This window comes from Danio rerio, chromosome 25, assembly GCF_049306965.1.
Source record: "Danio rerio strain Tuebingen ecotype United States chromosome 25, GRCz12tu, whole genome shotgun sequence".
In the NCBI taxonomy this organism is placed as follows: Eukaryota; Metazoa; Chordata; class Actinopteri; order Cypriniformes; family Danionidae; genus Danio; species Danio rerio.
The window spans coordinates 20,108,167-20,132,610 of record NC_133200.1 but is presented as its reverse complement, the minus strand read 5'-3'; the positions used below and the strand labels follow the sequence as shown (position 1 = coordinate 20,132,610).

General features: G+C 37.3%; 1 long non-coding RNA gene across 1 annotated transcript; it reads left to right on the top strand.

Moving 5' to 3' along the window:
* Positions 1-18,834: 18,834 nt before the first annotated feature.
* Positions 18,835-24,120, top strand: LOC141380983 (uncharacterized). The gene is made up of 2 exons (XR_012400442.1): positions 18,835-19,041; positions 22,379-24,120. It is a non-coding gene; the product is annotated as an uncharacterized lncRNA (long non-coding RNA).
* The last annotated feature ends 324 nt before the right edge of the window (positions 24,121-24,444 follow it).

The following is a 24,444-nucleotide window of genomic DNA, read 5'->3' as shown; positions in this document are numbered from 1 at the left end:
ATGTGGTATTTCATGTGGTAAACCATCAAATGTACAAAACAAAAACCATGTGATGATTGTGTAGTACTTTGTTGTTTTTTTTGGGATGTTTTACCACAGGATTCTGTGTTGTACAGTATGTAATACTCCTGCGGTATTCTTGTGGTAGTGTGTGGTATCACTTAAACATTTCTGTGGCACCACAGGATTCTGTTGCTTAGTATGTAATACTCCTGTAGTTTTCTAGATATATTAGATGTATATAAGTTCCTATTTAAATAGGGTATATGCCGAGCTAGTGCTGTTTCCATGCTGATACACTTCCGGTGACCTGTTATTGTGAACTTTTTTTTCCCATTTTATACGGTTCCTTATACAGCATCGATGTTGTAATGTCATTAACATACCTTCAGTTAAATAAACTTTTGCATTTATTTAGTTGCTCAAGCGTAAAACGAGACAAAAAGCTGTTTACTCGCACGCGCCCGTCAGAATCGGCAGGCTAACGCAGAAGCTCCATTGAATATACTGGGGTAAAATATATTGCTCATATTATAAGGATATGGCGGGGGAAATGTAATTTAATGCAGTGCTTCTTGTACAATCTGAGACCCACTTTAAATCGGATATCACTCAGCTTGTGGAGATCGCTGATTTTGAAAGAAAACAGACCTTAAACGCACCGGATTTTGCATTGGCATTCAATTCGCCGGAAACGCTTAATTTACACCATGGATGCTGTAAAAGGAACCGTATAAAGTATCTCAGAATATTACACAGCACCAAAAACGTAAAAATATATATATTAAATATATTTAATATATTTAATATATTTTTGTCCACAGCAGACGGCAACCCGCCCTGACGCAGATTCCTGAGTCTCTGTGGTCCAATCAGGTGAGCCCTCCTCAGCGCTCGCCATGACAGCGAGACAACAGTGACGTGCCTTGTAAAAATTTGCATATGCATTCCTATAAAGCTCGTGTGCTCTGTCAGCGAGGCGGCCTTTGAGCCCTAGGCAGGGAGAACATAACCCCCGAGGACCCTCGGGGAAACACGGGCGGCCGGTAGTGGGACCTCGCTGCGAGGGTTATGGTGGGTGGGAGTAGCGAGGCCCACTCATCTTCTATTTTAAACTATAGTTTCAAACTTTAGTTTACTATAGTTTGAAATAGAAACCACGGTAACTGTTATGATTAAACCTTTAGCAAAGAGCTTAGAATGACCAAGAGCAACAGACCCGGATTCCGCCAGTTTCAAGTGATAGCGATCGCTCGTCATTGCTGTCGCGATGGAAAGCAGCTGCTTTTTATTTATTTATATTATTCAAAAAGCGCGTTATTGTTTCCCAAATTGTAGAGTGTCGCCTCTTGGTAATTCTATGCTCTTTGCTCCATGTCTGACTGTTGTAATGTTTTGCTTTGTTTTTCAGCTCAGTTGTTGAGCAAAGAAGGACTATTGAAGACAACAGTTGAAGACAACCGCGGGTTATATTCACGAGCGCGCGCATTATAATGTTTCCGGGCTGTTTTCTGAAAGTGTGTCTTGTTTAGATAAGTTTGCATGTCAAACTAAATAAACTATACTCTTTCTAAACACCTGTCTCGTGTTTTATTTGTCCTCTACAGCAATGCACTGTCATATAAGTCTGTTGAATGCATTTGTATGCAACATGGTTTGACAATACAGAAGTCTAACAAATAAATAGTTGTTATAAATGTACTTTCATTAGTCAACATTTGGTGTTATGGTTGTTTCATAACTATATTTATTATTATTCTGTATGTTTAAAACCAGCAAATTATACTATATATTTAACATGTCACATATACTTACTGTTATTTTAAAATTTGCCAAATAAAATGTCCTAAGACAAGAATGGGTGTTGTTTTGGTTTTATGTCAACCTACTGTAGGTTTAAGGTTGACTGCAGCAGGTATAGGTATTATACACACATGCACACACACACACACAAAGTGCTGCGGTGAAATGTGTTACTCTCTCCTCAATGCTGACCATGCAAAAAAAAAAAAAAAAAAAACTAATTATTTTAAATGTTAAAGTTTAAAATAATTAAAAACTCAATTCTCAATAAAAAGTTACAAATAATTATATAAACAAAAATAAAGTCGGCAACACCAAAAAACCAAAGAATCCAATATTTTATTGTTATAATTATTATTTACTTAAAAAATCTCATGACAACAAACTTTTCTATTGTTTCTAATATAAATTCATAGGTGGAAACACAGCTCTGAAAAATACTTAGCAACAAACTCACAACCTGGGAGCTGACAGTGGAGCTTTTGTGTGTGGATGGTTAAGTGTATCATATGTTTTTGTGATTCCCTGTGATGATTTCTGTGCACATGTTACCTTACTGAGGCGATGGAATTTAATTTTGGCTTAGTTGCCAGAAAGATACATAAAACTGTTAACATCTGTACATTATGGCAGTATGCAATATACAATAAATGTAAGAAGTTATACGAGGAGGGGCTAACTAGCTAACAATGTAGCTTTCAAGTACACAGTTCAAGATAACAACAATATAACTTAAAACACAGCCTTATTTTAGAAACCCTCAAAAACATTTGAACACATTTTACTTACTCATTGTAGATTCTTATTTAAAGCCTAAAACATATCAGACTCTACATCTGAATTGATGGACAGAGAATGAAGCACACTCAGCAGTAAACAAATCAAACACCTGACTCCCTTAAAGGGCCAGCATTTTCTGAAAACTTTTTAAGACAGACAGCCTGTGGGAGTGTGTGGTGATGCCCAAATCATTGTTTTCAGCCTTCAAAATGCACGTCTCTATAATTAGCAACATAAAGCATCAGAGTGGATGGGACGGTAATGGTTGAACAGTAATTTGCTATTTATTGTCAAAGTTGTAATGAGTACATAAAATAAATTACTGTAATTTATTCTTTGCACTACACAATTTCATACAAAGTCTACTCCTTTTACAGTAAAATACTGTTTCCTTTTATTACAGCAAAAAACTGGCTATTTTACAGTTATTTACTGCACAATCTACAGGGTAACACTGCAGTTATACTAATTAAACACACCTGATCAAACTAAATCTAAAGGTAGTGTGTTGAAGCAGGGCTGGAACTAAATTCTGCTGGGCTGCGGCCCTCCAGGAGTTTGACATCCCTGGTACATAGCATATTTTCAAAGGAACTGCCTACATTTATCACAATCATGCACATATCATTGAATAAAAACAATAAAAATATAAAAACTTCATCCAAAGCAAAAAAAATAAATTAATAATAATAATAATAATAAATAATCTGATCCTCATGTTGTTCCAAACCTGTAGTAATAAAAAAGAAATCAAATAAAATGACGAAAAGACTCACTAGTTAACCCTTCACTATCTGTTTTACTATAATACGAGGAGTTCTTTTGAAAATGTGAATTTTTATGATAATTAATACTAGAGGATGACATTTAAAATATTGTCTAGCTAGCACATGCCCTTATGTCGTTACAAACTGTTGGGCTTTTCTGTAGCACAAAAGTTGGACTTAAGTTCGCTTCTGGTGTGCGACCGGATTTACAAAAATGTCCTGTGGTAATCCTGTGGTATTTCAGCAGTACAACATAACTTTACCACACAAAAAAATGAGCAAAGCTAAATATGACAGGATTACTACAGCACTTTCTGCAGTGAAATTTCACAGGAATTTACCATTGGATGAAGTATGTGGTTTCTCTGTTGTTTTTGTGTGGTAATACCAACACAGCTAAATATCACAGGATTGCTACAGCAATTTCTGCAGTACAATATCACAAGAATTAGCTTTTTTGTTCTGTTTTTTTCTAAAACATTTTTTTTTTCTCAGTGCAAGGTAAAATCAGTATGTTCTGCATTTAAGTCGTTTAATTAAGAAATACCTATGCTTACAAAGTAACATCACATGTATTCATATTTATTGTAAAAACTTTTCAGTGTGCAAATGTTTGTGTACTGGAATAAATTTGCAATTGAAACAACAAGATGACCGACACCCTCCATTACAAACATTACCTGCGGTATTCTATGTGGTAAACCATCAAATGTTATGTGGTAACTGTGTAGTACTTTGTTGTTTTTTGGGACGTTTTACCACATGATTCTGTGCTGTACAGTATGTGATACTCCTGTAGTATTCTTGTGGTAGTGTATCACTTTCATATTGTGGTAGTATTTACCACAGGATTCTGTTATACAATATGTAATATTCCTGGGATATTCTTGTGGTAGAGCGTGTGGTATTACTGTTATATTCCTGTAATATTTTTGTGGTAGCATGTGGTATTTCATGTGGTAAACCATCAAATGTACAAAACAAAAACCATGTGATGATTGTGTAGTACTTTGTTGTTTTTTTTGGGATGTTTTACCACAGGATTCTGTGTTGTACAGTATGTAATACTCCTGCGGTATTCTTGTGGTAGTGTGTGGTATCACTTAAACATTTCTGTGGCACCACAGGATTCTGTTGCTTAGTATGTAATACTCCTGTAGTTTTCTAGATATATTAGATGTATATAAGTTCCTATTTAAATAGGGTATATGCCGAGCTAGTGCTGTTTCCATGCTGATACACTTCCGGTGACCTGTTATTGTGAACTTTTTTTTCCCATTTTATACGGTTCCTTATACAGCATCGATGTTGTAATGTCATTAACATACCTTCAGTTAAATAAACTTTTGCATTTATTTAGTTGCTCAAGCGTAAAACGAGACAAAAAGCTGTTTACTCGCACGCGCCCGTCAGAATCGGCAGGCTAACGCAGAAGCTCCATTGAATATACTGGGGTAAAATATATTGCTCATATTATAAGGATATGGCGGGGGAAATGTAATTTAATGCAGTGCTTCTTGTACAATCTGAGACCCACTTTAAATCGGATATCACTCAGCTTGTGGAGATCGCTGATTTTGAAAGAAAACAGACCTTAAACGCACCGGATTTTGCATTGGCATTCAATTCGCCGGAAACGCTTAATTTACACCATGGATGCTGTAAAAGGAACCGTATAAAGTATCTCAGAATATTACACAGCACCAAAAACGTAAAAATATATATATTAAATATATTTAATATATTTAATATATTTTTGTCCACAGCAGACGGCAACCCGCCCTGACGCAGATTCCTGAGTCTCTGTGGTCCAATCAGGTGAGCCCTCCTCAGCGCTCGCCATGACAGCGAGACAACAGTGACGTGCCTTGTAAAAATTTGCATATGCATTCCTATAAAGCTCGTGTGCTCTGTCAGCGAGGCGGCCTTTGAGCCCTAGGCAGGGAGAACATAACCCCCGAGGACCCTCGGGGAAACACGGGCGGCCGGTAGTGGGACCTCGCTGCGAGGGTTATGGTGGGTGGGAGTAGCGAGGCCCACTCATCTTCTATTTTAAACTATAGTTTCAAACTTTAGTTTACTATAGTTTGAAATAGAAACCACGGTAACTGTTATGATTAAACCTTTAGCAAAGAGCTTAGAATGACCAAGAGCAACAGACCCGGATTCCGCCAGTTTCAAGTGATAGCGATCGCTCGTCATTGCTGTCGCGATGGAAAGCAGCTGCTTTTTATTTATTTATATTATTCAAAAAGCGCGTTATTGTTTCCCAAATTGTAGAGTGTCGCCTCTTGGTAATTCTATGCTCTTTGCTCCATGTCTGACTGTTGTAATGTTTTGCTTTGTTTTTCAGCTCAGCTGTTGAGCAAAGAAGGACTATTGAAGACAACAGTTGAAGACAACCGCGGGTTATATTCACGAGCGCGCGCATTATAATGTTTCCGGGCTGTTTTCTGAAAGTGTGTCTTGTTTAGATAAGTTTGCATGTCAAACTAAATAAACTATACTCTTTCTAAACACCTGTCTCGTGTTTTATTTGTCCTCTACAGCAATGCACTGTCATATAAGTCTGTTGAATGCATTTGTATGCAACATGGTTTGACAATACAGAAGTCTAACAAATAAATAGTTGTTATAAATGTACTTTCATTAGTCAACATTTGGTGTTATGGTTGTTTCATAACTATATTTATTATTATTCTGTATGTTTAAAACCAGCAAATTATACTATATATTTAACATGTCACATATACTTACTGTTATTTTAAAATTTGCCAAATAAAATGTCCTAAGACAAGAATGGGTGTTGTTTTGGTTTTATGTCAACCTACTGTAGGTTTTAGGTTGACTGCAGCAGGTATAGGTATTATACACACATGCACGCACACACACACACACAAAGTGCTGCGGTGAAATGTGTTACTCTCTCCTCAATGCTGACCATGCAAAAAAAAAAAAAAACTAATTATTTTAAATGTTAAAGTTTAAAATAATTAAAAACTCAATTCTCAATAAAAAGTTACAAATAATTATATAAACAAAAATAAAGTCGGCAACACCGAAAAACCAAAGAATCCAATATTTTATTGTTATAATTATTATTTACTTAAAAAATCTCATGACAACAAACTTTTCTATTGTTTCTAATATAAATTCATAGGTGGAAACACAGCTCTGAAAAATACTTAGCAACAAACTCACAACCTGGGAGCTGACAGTGGAGCTTTTGTGTGTGGATGGTTAAGTGTATCATATGTTTTTGTGATTCCCTGTGATGATTTCTGTGCACATGTTACCTTACTGAGGCGATGGAATTTAATTTTGGCTTAGTTGCCAGAAAGATACATAAAACTGTTAACATCTGTACATTATGGCAGTATGCAATATACAATAAATGTAAGAAGTTATACGAGGAGGGGCTAACTAGCTAACAATGTAGCTTTCAAGTACACAGTTCAAGATAACAACAATATAACTTAAAACACAGCCTTATTTTAGAAACCCTCAAAAACATTTGAACACATTTTACTTACTCATTGTAGATTCTTATTTAAAGCCTAAAACATATCAGACTCTACATCTGAATTGATGGACAGAGAATGAAGCACACTCAGCAGTAAACAAATCAAACACCTGACTCCCTTAAAGGGCCAGCATTTTCTGAAAACTTTTTAAGACAGACAGCCTGTGGGAGTGTGTGGTGATGCCCAAATCATTGTTTTCAGCCTTCAAAATGCACGTCTCTATAATTAGCAACATAAAGCATCAGAGTGGATGGGACGGTAATGGTTGAACAGTAATTTGCTATTTATTGTCAAAGTTGTAATGAGTACATAAAATAAATTACTGTAATTTATTCTTTGCACTACACAATTTCATACAAAGTCTACTCCTTTTACAGTAAAATACTGTTTCCTTTTATTACAGCAAAACACTGGCTATTTTACAGTTATTTACTGCACAATCTACAGGGTAACACTGCAGTTATACTAATTAAACACACCTGATCAAACTAAATCTAAAGGTAGTGTGTTGAAGCAGGGCTGGAACTAAATTCTGCTGGGCTGCGGCCCTCCAGGAGTTTGACATCCCTGGTACATAGCATATTTTCAAAGGAACTGCCTACATTTATCACAATCATGCACATATCATTGAATAAAAACAATAAAAATATAAAAACTTCATCCAAAGCAAAAAAAATAAATTAATAATAATAATAATAATAAATAATCTGATCCTCATGTTGTTCCAAACCTGTAGTAATAAAAAAGAAATCAAATAAAATGACGAAAAGACTCACTAGTTAACCCTTCACTATCTGTTTTACTATAATACGAGGAGTTCTTTTGAAAATGTGAATTTTTATGATAATTAATACTAGAGGATGACATTTAAAATATTGTCTAGCTAGCACATGCCCTTATGTCGTTACAAACTGTTGGGCTTTTCTGTAGCACAAAAGTTGGACTTAAGTTCGCTTCTGGTGTGCGACCGGATTTACAAAAATGTCCTGTGGTAATCCTGTGGTATTTCAGCAGTACAACATAACTTTACCACACAAAAAAATGAGCAAAGCTAAATATGACAGGATTACTACAGCACTTTCTGCAGTGAAATTTCACAGGAATTTACCATTGGATGAAGTATGTGGTTTCTCTGTTGTTTTTGTGTGGTAATACCAACACAGCTAAATATCACAGGATTGCTACAGCAATTTCTGCAGTACAATATCACAAGAATTAGCTTTTTTGTTCTGTTTTTTTCTAAAACATTTTTTTTTTCTCAGTGCAAGGTAAAATCAGTATGTTCTGCATTTAAGTCGTTTAATTAAGAAATACCTATTCTTACAAAGTAACATCACATGTATTCATATTTATTGTAAAAACTTTTCAGTGTGCAAATGTTTGTGTACTGGAATAAATTTGCAATTGAAACAACAAGATGACCGACACCCTCCATTACAAACATTACCTGCGGTATTCTATGTGGTAAACCATCAAATGTTATGTGGTAACTGTGTAGTACTTTGTTGTTTTTTGGGACGTTTTACCACATGATTCTGTGCTGTACAGTATGTGATACTCCTGTAGTATTCTTGTGGTAGTGTATCACTTTCATATTGTGGTAGTATTTACCACAGGATTCTGTTATACAATATGTAATATTCCTGGGATATTCTTGTGGTAGAGCGTGTGGTATTACTGTTATATTCCTGTAATATTTTTGTGGTAGCATGTGGTATTTCATGTGGTAAACCATCAAATGTACAAAACAAAAACCATGTGATGATTGTGTAGTACTTTGTTGTTTTTTTTGGGATGTTTTACCACAGGATTCTGTGTTGTACAGTATGTAATACTCCTGCGGTATTCTTGTGGTAGTGTGTGGTATCACTTAAACATTTCTGTGGCACCACAGGATTCTGTTGCTTAGTATGTAATACTCCTGTAGTTTTCTAGATATATTAGATGTATATAAGTTCCTATTTAAATAGGGTATATGCCGAGCTAGTGCTGTTTCCATGCTGATACACTTCCGGTGACCTGTTATTGTGAACTTTTTTTTCCCATTTTATACGGTTCCTTATACAGCATCGATGTTGTAATGTCATTAACATACCTTCAGTTAAATAAACTTTTGCATTTATTTAGTTGCTCAAGCGTAAAACGAGACAAAAAGCTGTTTACTCGCACGCGCCCGTCAGAATCGGCAGGCTAACGCAGAAGCTCCATTGAATATACTGGGGTAAAATATATTGCTCATATTATAAGGATATGGCGGGGGAAATGTAATTTAATGCAGTGCTTCTTGTACAATCTGAGACCCACTTTAAATCGGATATCACTCAGCTTGTGGAGATCGCTGATTTTGAAAGAAAACAGACCTTAAACGCACCGGATTTTGCATTGGCATTCAATTCGCCGGAAACGCTTAATTTACACCATGGATGCTGTAAAAGGAACCGTATAAAGTATCTCAGAATATTACACAGCACCAAAAACGTAAAAATATATATATTAAATATATTTAATATATTTAATATATTTTTGTCCACAGCAGACGGCAACCCGCCCTGACGCAGATTCCTGAGTCTCTGTGGTCCAATCAGGTGAGCCCTCCTCAGCGCTCGCCATGACAGCGAGACAACAGTGACGTGCCTTGTAAAAATTTGCATATGCATTCCTATAAAGCTCGTGTGCTCTGTCAGCGAGGCGGCCTTTGAGCCCTAGGCAGGGAGAACATAACCCCCGAGGACCCTCGGGGAAACACGGGCGGCCGGTAGTGGGACCTCGCTGCGAGGGTTATGGTGGGTGGGAGTAGCGAGGCCCACTCATCTTCTATTTTAAACTATAGTTTCAAACTTTAGTTTACTATAGTTTGAAATAGAAACCACGGTAACTGTTATGATTAAACCTTTAGCAAAGAGCTTAGAATGACCAAGAGCAACAGACCCGGATTCCGCCAGTTTCAAGTGATAGCGATCGCTCGTCATTGCTGTCGCGATGGAAAGCAGCTGCTTTTTATTTATTTATATTATTCAAAAAGCGCGTTATTGTTTCCCAAATTGTAGAGTGTCGCCTCTTGGTAATTCTATGCTCTTTGCTCCATGTCTGACTGTTGTAATGTTTTGCTTTGTTTTTCAGCTCAGCTGTTGAGCAAAGAAGGACTATTGAAGACAACAGTTGAAGACAACCGCGGGTTATATTCACGAGCGCGCGCATTATAATGTTTCCGGGCTGTTTTCTGAAAGTGTGTCTTGTTTAGATAAGTTTGCATGTCAAACTAAATAAACTATACTCTTTCTAAACACCTGTCTCGTGTTTTATTTGTCCTCTACAGCAATGCACTGTCATATAAGTCTGTTGAATGCATTTGTATGCAACATGGTTTGACAATACAGAAGTCTAACAAATAAATAGTTGTTATAAATGTACTTTCATTAGTCAACATTTGGTGTTATGGTTGTTTCATAACTATATTTATTATTATTCTGTATGTTTAAAACCAGCAAATTATACTATATATTTAACATGTCACATATACTTACTGTTATTTTAAAATTTGCCAAATAAAATGTCCTAAGACAAGAATGGATGTTGTTTTGGTTTTATGTCAACCTACTGTAGGTTTTAGGTTGACTGCAGCAGGTATAGGTATTATACACACATGCACGCACACACACACACACAAAGTGCTGCGGTGAAATGTGTTACTCTCTCCTCAATGCTGACCATGCAAAAAAAAAAAAAACTAATTATTTTAAATGTTAAAGTTTAAAATAATTAAAAACTCAATTCTCAATAAAAAGTTACAAATAATTATATAAACAAAAATAAAGTCGGCAACACCGAAAAACCAAAGAATCCAATATTTTATTGTTATAATTATTATTTACTTAAAAAATCTCATGACAACAAACTTTTCTATTGTTTCTAATATAAATTCATAGGTGGAAACACAGCTCTGAAAAATACTTAGCAACAAACTCACAACCTGGGAGCTGACAGTGGAGCTTTTGTGTGTGGATGGTTAAGTGTATCATATGTTTTTGTGATTCCCTGTGATGATTTCTGTGCACATGTTACCTTACTGAGGCGATGGAATTTAATTTTGGCTTAGTTGCCAGAAAGATACATAAAACTGTTAACATCTGTACATTATGGCAGTATGCAATATACAATAAATGTAAGAAGTTATACGAGGAGGGGCTAACTAGCTAACAATGTAGCTTTCAAGTACACAGTTCAAGATAACAACAATATAACTTAAAACACAGCCTTATTTTAGAAACTCTCAAAAACATTTGAACACATTTTACTTACTCATTGTAGATTCTTATTTAAAGCCTAAAACATATCAGACTCTACATCTGAATTGATGGACAGAGAATGAAGCACACTCAGCAGTAAACAAATCAAACACCTGACTCCCTTAAAGGGCCAGCATTTTCTGAAAACTTTTTAAGACAGACAGCCTGTGGGAGTGTGTGGTGATGCCCAAATCATTGTTTTCAGCCTTCAAAATGCACGTCTCTATAATTAGCAACATAAAGCATCAGAGTGGATGGGACGGTAATGGTTGAACAGTAATTTGCTATTTATTGTCAAAGTTGTAATGAGTACATAAAATAAATTACTGTAATTTATTCTTTGCACTACACAATTTCATACAAAGTCTACTCCTTTTACAGTAAAATACTGTTTCCTTTTATTACAGCAAAACACTGGCTATTTTACAGTTATTTACTGCACAATCTACAGGGTAACACTGCAGTTATACTAATTAAACACACCTGATCAAACTAAATCTAAAGGTAGTGTGTTGAAGCAGGGCTGGAACTAAATTCTGCTGGGCTGCGGCCCTCCAGGAGTTTGACATCCCTGGTACATATAGCATATTTTCAAAGGAACTGCCTACATTTATCACAATCATGCACATATCATTGAATAAAAACAATAAAAATATAAAAACTTCATCCAAAGCAAAAAAAATAAATTAATAATAATAATAATAATAAATAATCTGATCCTCATGTTGTTCCAAACCTGTAGTAATAAAAAAGAAATCAAATAAAATGACGAAAAGACTCACTAGTTAACCCTTCACTATCTGTTTTACTATAATACGAGGAGTTCTTTTGAAAATGTGAATTTTTATGATAATTAATACTAGAGGATGACATTTAAAATATTGTCTAGCTAGCACATGCCCTTATGTCGTTACAAACTGTTGGGCTTTTCTGTAGCACAAAAGTTGGACTTAAGTTCGCTTCTGGTGTGCGACCGGATTTACAAAAATGTCCTGTGGTAATCCTGTGGTATTTCAGCAGTACAACATAACTTTACCACACAAAAAAATGAGCAAAGCTAAATATGACAGGATTACTACAGCACTTTCTGCAGTGAAATTTCACAGGAATTTACCATTGGATGAAGTATGTGGTTTCTCTGTTGTTTTTGTGTGGTAATACCAACACAGCTAAATATCACAGGATTGCTACAGCAATTTCTGCAGTACAATATCACAAGAATTAGCTTTTTTGTTCTGTTTTTTTCTAAAACATTTTTTTTTTTCTCAGTGCAAGGTAAAATCAGTATGTTCTGCATTTAAGTCGTTTAATTAAGAAATACCTATTCTTACAAAGTAACATCACATGTATTCATATTTATTGTAAAAACTTTTCAGTGTGCAAATGTTTGTGTACTGGAATAAATTTGCAATTGAAACAACAAGATGACCGACACCCTCCATTACAAACATTACCTGCGGTATTCTATGTGGTAAACCATCAAATGTTATGTGGTAACTGTGTAGTACTTTGTTGTTTTTTGGGACGTTTTACCACATGATTCTGTGCTGTACAGTATGTGATACTCCTGTAGTATTCTTGTGGTAGTGTATCACTTTCATATTGTGGTAGTATTTACCACAGGATTCTGTTATACAATATGTAATATTCCTGGGATATTCTTGTGGTAGAGCGTGTGGTATTACTGTTATATTCCTGTAATATTTTTGTGGTAGCATGTGGTATTTCATGTGGTAAACCATCAAATGTACAAAACAAAAACCATGTGATGATTGTGTAGTACTTTGTTGTTTTTTTTGGGATGTTTTACCACAGGATTCTGTGTTGTACAGTATGTAATACTCCTGCGGTATTCTTGTGGTAGTGTGTGGTATCACTTAAACATTTCTGTGGCACCACAGGATTCTGTTGCTTAGTATGTAATACTCCTGTAGTTTTCTAGATATATTAGATGTATATAAGTTCCTATTTAAATAGGGTATATGCCGAGCTAGTGCTGTTTCCATGCTGATACACTTCCGGTGACCTGTTATTGTGAACTTTTTTTTTCCCATTTTATACGGTTCCTTATACAGCATCGATGTTGTAATGTCATTAACATACCTTCAGTTAACTAAACTTTTGCATTTATTTAGTTGCTCAAGCGTAAAACGAGACAAAAAGCTGTTTACTCGCACGCGCCCGTCAGAATCGGCAGGCTAACGCAGAAGCTCCATTGAATATACTGGGGTAAAATATATTGCTCATATTATAAGGATATGGCGGGGGAAATGTAATTTAATGCAGTGCTTCTTGTACAATCTGAGACCCACTTTAAATCGGATATCACTCAGCTTGTGGAGATCGCTGATTTTGAAAGAAAACAGACCTTAAACGCACCGGATTTTGCATTGGCATTCAATTCGCCGGAAACGCTTAATTTACACCATGGATGCTGTAAAAGGAACCGTATAAAGTATCTCAGAATATTACACAGCACCAAAAACGCAAAAATATATATATTAAATATATTTAATATATTTTTGTCCACAGCAGACGGCAACTCGCCCTGACGCAGATTCCTGAGTCTCTGTGGTCCAATCAGGTGAGCCCTCCTCAGCGCTCGCCATGACAGCGAGACAACAGTGACGTGCCTTGTAAAAATTTGCATATGCATTCCTATAAAGCTCGTGTGCTCTGTCAGCGAGGCGGCCTTTGAGCCCTAGGCAGGGAGAACATAACCCCCGAGGACCCTCGGGGAAACACGGGCGGCCGGTAGTGGGACCTCGCTGCGAGGGTTATGGTGGGTGGGAGTAGCGAGGCCCACTCATCTTCTATTTTAAACTATAGTTTCAAACTTTAGTTTACTATAGTTTGAAATAGAAACCACGGTAACTGTTATGATTAAACCTTTAGCAAAGAGCTTAGAATGACCAAGAGCAACAGACCCGGATTCCGCCAGTTTCAAGTGATAGCGATCGCTCGTCATTGCTGTCGCGATGGAAAGCAGCTGCTTTTTATTTATTTATATTATTCAAAAAGCGCGTTATTGTTTCCCAAATTGTAGAGTGTCGCCTCTTGGTAATTCTATGCTCTTTGCTCCATGTCTGACTGTTGTAATGTTTTGCTTTGTTTTTCAGCTCAGTTGTTGAGCAAAGAAGGACTATTGAAGACAACAGTTGAAGACAACCGCGGGTTATATTCACGAGCGCGCGCATTATAATGTTTCCGGGCTGTTTTCTGAAAGTGTGTCTTGTTTAGATAAGTTTGCATGTCAAACTAAATAAACTATACTCTTTCTAAACACCTGTCTCGTGTTTTATTTGTCCTCTACAGCAATGCACTGTCATATAAGTCTGTTGAATGCATTTGTATGCAACATGGTTTGACAATACACAAGTCTAACAAATAAATAGTTGTTATAAATGTACTTTTTTTATTAGTCAACATTTGGTGTTATGGTTGTTTCATAACTATATTTATTATTATTCTGTATGTTTAAAACCAGCAAATTATACTATATATTTAACATGTCACATATACTTACTGTTATTTTAAAATTTGCCAAATAAAATGTCCTAAGACAAGAATGGGTGTTGTTTTGGTTTTATGTCAACCTACTGTAGGTTTTAGGTTGACTGCAGCAGGTATAGGTATTATACACACATGCACACACACACACACAAAGTGCTGCGGTGAAATGTGTTACTCTCTCCTCAATGCTGACTATGCAAAAAAAAAAAACTAATTATTTTAAATGTTAAAGTTTAAAATAATTAAAAACTCAATTCTCAATAAAAAGTTACAAATAATTATATAAACAAAAATAAAGTCGGCAACACCGAAAAACCAAAGAATCCAATATTTTATTGTTATAATTATTATTTACTTAAAAAATCTCATGACAACAAACTTTTCTATTGTTTCTAATATAAATTCATAGGTGGAAACACAGCTCTGAAAAATACTTAGCAACAAACTCACAACCTGGGAGCTGACAGTGGAGCTTTTGTGTGTGGATGGTTAAGTGTATCATATGTTTTCAAGAGTTCCCACTTAGATATGCTTGGCACTTATAGCAGGTTTGGCATGCTGTCCCGGGAGAGAACCCTGAGCTCGGAGATATTTGAGCCCAGGGCTCCCGCCCGGTCTAGAAGCATATCAGGAGAACCGAGATCAGGTAGGTCTCGATCGCTCCCCCTTTAGAAGGGGAGAAAAAGGAGGAGATGGGGTGGAAGGGGGGATTCTTCCAAAATGAAGATAGTGCAATGGGGAGAAAGTGATCCATTTATACTAAGCTAGGATCATTCTGATTGGATTATTACTGATTACGGATGAGTGGCCAGCGGTGCACAATCATATCACGTGCTCCTCTCGAAATTAGTTTATGAAACTTCACTTCAAGAGTTCCCACTTAGATATGCTTGGCACTTATAGCAGGTTTGGCATGCTGTCCCGGGAGAGAACCCTGAGCTCGGAGATATTTGAGCCCAGGGCTCCCGCCCGGTCTAGAAGCATATCAGGAGAACCGAGATCAGGTAGGTCTCGATCGCTCCCCAAAAAATGCCTCTAGCTCGGGACAGCAGCCGAGTATTTCAAAGAATTTCCCCCAAAAAGCTAGAAAGTTTTTACTATATCCGGCTGCTGGATATAGTAATTAAGGAATGAAGAAAGAGAAGGGGGCTCCAGTTGGAGCAAAGTTTGAAACTGACTCCTGTGGAAGCCAGAGCGGGGGAGGGGGTTGGGTGGAGACTAGTGAAGGGGGGCCATAAGGGGTGGGCGGGGTTGGCTCATTAAGAGTCAAAAATGCTCGAGGAACACTCCAAACAGAGATAGAGCAGGGAAGTGGCAGCGCTATATATAAATATATATGTATATATGAGAGAGTATATAAATATATATATATATAATGGGATAATCTAAGGCCTGGAGGGGATGATCAGGAGACTTCTGAGTCAGAATGGGCGCTGCGGGAGTTGGGTGCAGCAATTTTTTATTTTGCCATCTCTAGCAGAAATCGTGAAGTGTGATTTGGGCGGTGGAGATTTCTGCTAGAGGGTGAGTGGCAAGTTTGGCCAGACTCTTGCTTGAGTCGATGCTCGTGGAACACTCCGACTGGAGATGGAGCGGGGAGTGACAGCGCTCTATATAAATATATATCTATAAACGAAAGTCCATAGATATACATATATAATGAGTTTCAGTGGCCTGGGGGGGGCAGTGACTGACCCCTGCGGGGGTCGGCGCCCGGGGAACAGGGCAAGCTGGCCTACTCTAGCAGGAGTCTGGGAAAGGGGATTTGGACAGTGAAGACTCCTGTTAGAGGGTGACGGGATAAGTTAGGTGCTCGAGGAACACTCCGTTAGGAGATGGAGCGGGGGAGTGACAGCGCTATTATAAATATATATCTATGTACAGGTGTATATAGATATATATATATATAAATAAAGATGGCTAAGGCCTGGAAGGGACGGTGAGACGACCCCTGCGGGGGTCGTAGCTCGGGGTAACACTTCTGCGGAAGTCAGAGCTTTAGGGGGGGCGGGGTCCGGCAGGAGTCGGGAAATGGGAGGGGGCTGTGAAGACTCCAGCGGAAACGGCCAGGGTGGCGGGGTGACGGGGGGCTTGGATGAAACTCCAATTACCTATGTGGCTGGGGGAGGAAACTGAGTGTTACTCAGGCTAGAAGGAACAAAAAGAAGAAGGTGGCTGGGTCACACCCTTGCCCTTGAGTGGATGTGGGATTATGGCTGACAAGAGCCATCTGGGCTTCTTTGGGGGGCCAGTGGCTAGGATGCATGTCTTGAAGGCATCAGGTGACCACCTTTCTAGGATCTGGATTTGTTGCTGCCCTTTGTACTTCTGTGATGGCTGCTCATATTCTGAAACACAGTATACAGGAATAAGAGAAGTAATTCAACACCTTTAATACTTTTCCCACACATTTAAAGACCTTATCACCATTTTCAATCAAAAAAGCTGGCGAGATTTATCTTACGGAATATTTACTAAATATTAAAATGTAACAAATGAATCCAACTAAACATTCGAATACAGACACATGTATATTAAAATCTAGCCGATTCGACAGGTTTTCACCTATAGAGCTGCAGACTGATAGTGTTGCAGTAAACAAGCGGCAAGCTGTCAAACCTTAGTAGAATTTTACTGATTACGTAACTACCTAGTATCCTGATATTCACGGCTTGAATAGTCAAACTTTAGCATACGATGATACCTTGTTCAACAATAAATGTATTACCTTGTAAAGGAATCTATGACTTTCTAATACTTTAAGCCCTCAAACTCCTCTATATTGACTTATCAGTCCCCAACATCTTCTGATACTCCGGAGACACCCTGTGTAAGAGTGACTGAGAGTTGATCTGGGGGATACCTGTGGAGCAAAGAACTGCTATAAGCATCTCTTAAATCAGAATCGTGTGACAGGGCGGTTGTGTCATCTATAAATGGGAAGAAGAGGGGGGGGGGGGTGCAGAAGGAGAATGAGGCTCGGCGGAGCGACTCAGCTATAGCGGAAGTACAAATGATAGTCAGCATTGGAGCGTTATGAGTGCTAAATATTGTCAATAGTGATATGAAGAGTAAATGGGGGGGGGGGGGGGGGTATGTGAATATGGTATCAAGGGTGTGGGCTGTATAGGCAGAAAGTATCTTTGCGAAGAGTGTAAATGCATTAGGAATGGATGAAGAGTGTGATGGGTTGAATGAGGGCAGTTTCAGGAGCTGGCAGTCTTGAACTCTAAAATGGAAAACAAGAGAGAATTAGAAATGAAATCTTAGCAACATGGCACATGTACAGCAGACATGATTAATTGTATTGGCTGATATTCGTGGGAGGAGTCTTCATAGGTGTACGGATGATTGTGAATGGAAGCGCCTTTGTTAATGCATGTTCCAATACTTAATGTCACAATGTGCTAGGGTTGTAGAAGTGGGCATTTGTCCTCCTGCAGGGTGGTAATTAGAAGGAGAACTGAGCGTATGGGGCGTTTCTATGCTGGAAGTCCAGGAAACCTCTTGGAGAGCTGGTGAGATGATGATGGAGTGGAGTTTAAACCCCTTACTGATATAGAAGTTTTTAAAACTCAAATGTATTTAACACAAAGTATAAGTATGAAAAGCTACTCCATGGCCAGAAATGTCCTCCTCTTGTTTGTTGCAGTCGAGCAGGAAATTGTTTTCTTACTGTCATTATAAACTGACTGACATTCAGGTGTATTGATATGAGAGTCACAATTGGCGTGATAAAAAAGGGTTACTGCTTGATGTGTAGGTTGTCTATCACTTGCTGGGTAATACTCATTTCAGATTTTTTTTTTTTTTTTTTTTTTATATATGTATATATAATTATTAATAAAATGTAAATATATCAACTGCCTACATCAAACTTAAAAAACGATGTTGCCACTTAATAGGAACTGTGTGAATGTAATGTTTATCATGGCTTTACTCCATCCATGATAAGTAACATGTCTATAATCTCAACATGATTATTTGGCCGGAATCAGTCTCTGCACGCAGTCCATTCATGAATTTGTCGGGAGAGAAGGCGGGACCGTCTCCAGTTTTGGAAAGCTCATTGGATGGTGATACTTCCCCTTTAAGCTATTGGCTCCTTGGAGTCACGGTCAAGAGTTCAGAGTGCAAAGGCCGGCGGCCATTTTGTAGATCAGATCGCTACAATGTTTATGCGTGAAAGTATGGCTCCACTCTCACCAGCAGCTGGTTTGGATATCAGTGCACCTTTTCATGGATGTATATCGACGAATGAAGGTGTTATGGAATAATGTTTATGGATTAGATTGCCTGGTCATTTGCCTTCGGACTATTTCAGCTGTCAGAATGTTATGGATCTGCTGACCAGCGGGAGGCTGAGAGGTGAGTTCTTCATTTAAAGCGTTCTATTCACGCTGATCTCGCCAGACTTCCCTTTAAAGCATGTACGTTACCAAAAGTGGACCGTTAACGTTAGGTGATCTGTGAGTTCGGCTTCTCTCCGGTGGCTTGAATCGCCGGCGTCATAAGTTTAGACGAAGTTGTGGCTTGTGTAGTGAAGGGCAGATGAAGTAGAAGATGGAAGAGTTGATATGCCGGCTTCTTGCGGGGATTCTGGCTCGATTGCTGGCGAGGCAGCTGCTGGAGTTTAGGGGAGAGCGGGGTTCTGGTTGGAGAAGTTGTTGTTGTTGTTGATGATTGTTTGTTCTTCCATGCCAGAAGGTTGAATGATGCTGAAGCGTAGTTTAAATGCTGGAGCGTTTGTAGCGGGAAGCATTCTTCCAAAATGAAGATAGTGCAATGGGGAGAAAGTGATCCATTTATACTAAGCTAGGATCATTCTGATTGGATTATTACTGATTACGGATGAGTGGCCAGCGATGCACAATCATATCACGTGCTCCTCTCGAAATTAGTTTATGAAACTTCACTTTGTGATTCCCTGTGATGATTTCTGTGCACATGTTACCTTAATGAGGCGATGGAATTTAATTTTGGCTTAGTTGCCAGAAAGATACATAAAACTGTTAACATCTGTACATTATGGCAGTATGCAATATACAATAAATGTAAGAAGTTATACGAGGAGGGGCTAACTAGCTAACAATGTAGCTTTCAAGTACACAGTTCAAGATAACAACAATATAACTTAAAACACAGCCTTATTTTAGAAACCCTCAAAAACATTTGAACACATTTTACTTACTCATTGTAGATTCTTATTTAAAGCCTAAAACATATCAGACTCTACATCTGAATTGATGGACAGAGAATGAAGCACACTCAGCAGTAAACAAATCAAACACCTGACTCCCTTAAAGGGCCAGCATTTTCTGAAAACTTTTTAAGACAGACAGCCTGTGGGAGTGTGTGGTGATGCCCAAATCATTGTTTTCAGCCTTCAAAATGCACGTCTCTATAATTAGCAACATAAAGCATCAGAGTGGATGGGACGGTAATGGTTGAACAGTAATTTGCTATTTATTGTCAAAGTTGTAATGAGTACATAAAATAAATTACTGTAATTTATTCTTTGCACTACACAATTTCATACAAAGTCTACTCCTTTTACAGTAAAATACTGTTTCCTTTTATTACAGCAAAACACTGGCTATTTTACAGTTATTTACTGCACAATCTACAGGGTAACACTGCAGTTATACTAATTAAACACACCTGATCAAACTAAATCTAAAGGTAGTGTGTTGAAGCAGGGCTGGAACTAAATTCTGCTGGGCTGCGGCCCTCCAGGAGTTTGACATCCCTGGTACATAGCATATTTTCAAAGGAACTGCCTACATTTATCACAATCATGCACATATCATTGAATAAAAACAATAAAAATATAAAAACTTCATCCAAAGCAAAAAAAATAAATTAATAATAATAATAATAATAAATAATCTGATCCTCATGTTGTTCCAAACCTGTAGTAATAAAAAAGAAATCAAATAAAATGACGAAAAGACTCACTAGTTAACCCTTCACTATCTGTTTTACTATAATACGAGGAGTTCTTTTGAAAATGTGAATTTTTATGATAATTAATACTAGAGGATGACATTTAAAATATTGTCTAGCTAGCACATGCCCTTATGTCGTTACAAACTGTTGGGCTTTTCTGTAGCACAAAAGTTGGACTTAAGTTCGCTTCTGGTGTGCGACCGGATTTACAAAAATGTCCTGTGGTAATCCTGTGGTATTTCAGCAGTACAACATAAATTTACCACACAAAAAAATGAGCAAAGCTAAATATGACAGGATTACTACAGCACTTTCTGCAGTGAAATTTCACAGGAATTTACCATTGGATGAAGTATGTGGTTTCTCTGTTGTTTTTGTGTGGTAATACCAACACAGCTAAATATCACAGGATTGCTACAGCAATTTCTGCAGTACAATATCACAAGAATTAGCTTTTTTGTTCTGTTTTTTTCTAAAACATTTTTTTTTCTCAGTGCAAGGTAAAATCAGTATGTTCTGCATTTAAGTGGTTTAATTAAGAAATACCTATTCTTACAAAGTAACATCACATGTATTCATATTTATTGTAAATACTTTTCAGTGTGCAAATGTTTGTGTACTGGAATAAATTTGCAATTGAAACAACAAGATGACCGACACCCTCCATTACAAACATTACCTGCGGTATTCTATGTGGTAAACCATCAAATGTTATGTGGTAACTGTGTAGTACTTTGTTGTTTTTTGGGACGTTTTACCACATGATTCTGTGCTGTACAGTATGTGATACTCCTGTAGTATTCTTGTGGTAGTGTATCACTTTCATATTGTGGTAGTATTTACCACAGGATTCTGTTATACAATATGTAATATTCCTGGGATATTCTTGTGGTAGAGCGTGTGGTATTACTGTTATATTCCTGTAATATTTTTGTGGTAGCATGTGGTATTTCATGTGGTAAACCATCAAATGTACAAAACAAAAACCATGTGATGATTGTGTAGTACTTTGTTGTTTTTTTTGGGATGTTTTACCACAGGATTCTGTGTTGTACAGTATGTAATACTCCTGCGGTATTCTTGTGGTAGTGTGTGGTATCACTTAAACATTTCTGTGGCACCACAGGATTCTGTTGCTTAGTATGTAATACTCCTGTAGTTTTCTAGATATATTAGATGTATATAAGTTCCTATTTAAATAGGGTATATGCCGAGCTAGTGCTGTTTCCATGCTGATACACTTCCGGTGACCTGTTATTGTGAACTTTTTTTTTCCATTTTATACGGTTCCTTATACAGAATCGATGTTGTAATGTCATTAACATACATTCAGTTAAATAAACTTTTGCATTTGTTTAGTTGCTCAAGCGTAAAACGAGACAAAAAGCTGTTTACTCGCACGCGCCCGTCAGAATCGGCAGGCTAACGCAGAAGCTCCATTGAATATACTGGGGTAAAATATATTGCTCATATTATAAGGATATGGCGGGGGAAATGTAATTTAATGCAGTGCTTCTTGTACAATCTGAGACCCACTTTAAATCGGATATCACTCAGCTTGTGGAGATCGCTGATTTTGAAAGAAAACAGACCTTAAACGCACCGGATTTTGCATTGGCATTCAATTCGCCGGAAACGCTTAATTTACACCATGGATGCTGTAAAAGGAACCGTATAAAGTATCTCAGAATATTACACAGCACCAAAAACGTAAAAATATATATATTAAATATATTTAATATATTTTTGTCCACAGCAGACGGCAACTCGCCCTGACGCAGATTCCTGAGTCTCTGTGGTCCAATCAGGTGAGCCCTCCTCAGCGCTCGCCATGACAGCGAGACAACAGTGACGTGCCTTGTAAAAATTTGCATATGCATTCCTATAAAGCTCGTGTGCTCTGTCAGCGAGGCGGCCTTTGAGCCCTAGGCAGGGAGAACATAACCCCCGAGGACCCTCGGGGAAACACGGGCGGCCGGTAGTGGGACCTCGCTGCGAGGGTTATGGTGGGTGGGAGTAGCGAGGCCCACTCATCTTCTATTTTAAACTATAGTTTCAAACTTTAGTTTACTATAGTTTGAAATAGAAACCACGGTAACTGTTATGATTAAACCTTTAGCAAAGAGCTTAGAATGACCAAGAGCAACAGACCCGGATTCCGCCAGTTTCAAGTGATAGCGATCGCTCGTCATTGCTGTCGCAATGGATGGAAAGCAGCTGCTTTTTATTTATTTATATTATTCAAAAAGCGCGTTATTGTTTCCCAAATTGTAGAGTGTCGCCTCTTGGTAATTCTATGCTCTTTGCTCCATGTCTGACTGTTGTAATGTTTTGCTTTGTTTTTCAGCTCAGTTGTTGAGCAAAGAAGGACTATTGAAGACAACAGTTGAAGACAACCGCGGGTTATATTCACGAGCGCGCGCATTATAATGTTTCCGGGCTGTTTTCTGAAAGTGTGTCTTGTTTAGATAAGTTTGCATGTCAAACTAAATAAACTATACTCTTTCTAAACACCTGTCTCGTGTTTTATTTGTCCTCTACAGCAATGCACTGTCATATAAGTCTGTTGAATGCATTTGTATGCAACATGGTTTGACAATACAGAAGTCTAACAAATAAATAGTTGTTATAAATGTACTTTCATTAGTCAACATTTGGTGTTATGGTTGTTTCATAACTATATTTATTATTATTCTGTATGTTTAAAACCAGCAAATTATACTATATATTTAACATGTCACATATACTTACTGTTATTTTAAAATTTGCCAAATAAAATGTCCTAAGACAAGAATGGGTGTTGTTTTGGTTTTATGTCAACCTACTGTAGGTTTTAGGTTGACTGCAGCAGGTATAGGTATTATACACACATGCACACACACACACACACACACACACACACAAAGTGCTGCGGTGAAATGTGTTACTCTCTCCTCAATGCTGACCATGCAAAAAAAAAAAAAAAAAAAACTAATTATTTTAAATGTTAAAGTTTAAAATAATTAAAAACTCAATTCTCAATAAAAAGTTACAAATAATTATATAAACAAAAATAAAGTCGGCAACACCGAAAAACCAAAGAATCCAATATTTTATTGTTATAATTATTATTTACTTAAAAAATCTCATGACAACAAACTTTTCTATTGTTTCTAATATAAATTCATAGGTGGAAACACAGCTCTGAAAAATACTTAGCAACAAACTCACAACCTGGGAGCTGACAGTGGAGCTTTTGTGTGTGGATGGTTAAGTGTATCATATGTTTTTGTGATTCCCTGTGATGATTTCTGTGCACATGTTACCTTACTGAGGCGATGGAATTTAATTTTGGCTTAGTTGCCAGAAAGATACATAAAACTGTTAACATCTGTACATTATGGCAGTATGCAATATACAATAAATGTAAGAAGTTATACGAGGAGGGGCTAACTAGCTAACAATGTAGCTTTCAAGTACACAGTTCAAGATAACAACAATATAACTTAAAACACAGCCTTATTTTAGAAACCCTCAAAAACATTTGAACACATTTTACTTACTCATTGTAGATTCTTATTTAAAGCCTAAAACATATCAGACTCTACATCTGAATTGATGGACAGAGAATGAAGCACACTCAGCAGTAAACAAATCAAACACCTGACTCCCTTAAAGGGCCAGCATTTTCTGAAAACTTTTTAAGACAGACAGCCTGTGGGAGTGTGTGGTGATGCCCAAATCATTGTTTTCAGCCCTCAAAATGCACGTCTCTATAATTAGCAACATAAAGCATCAGAGTGGATGGGACGGTAATGGTTAAACAGTAATTTGCTATTTATT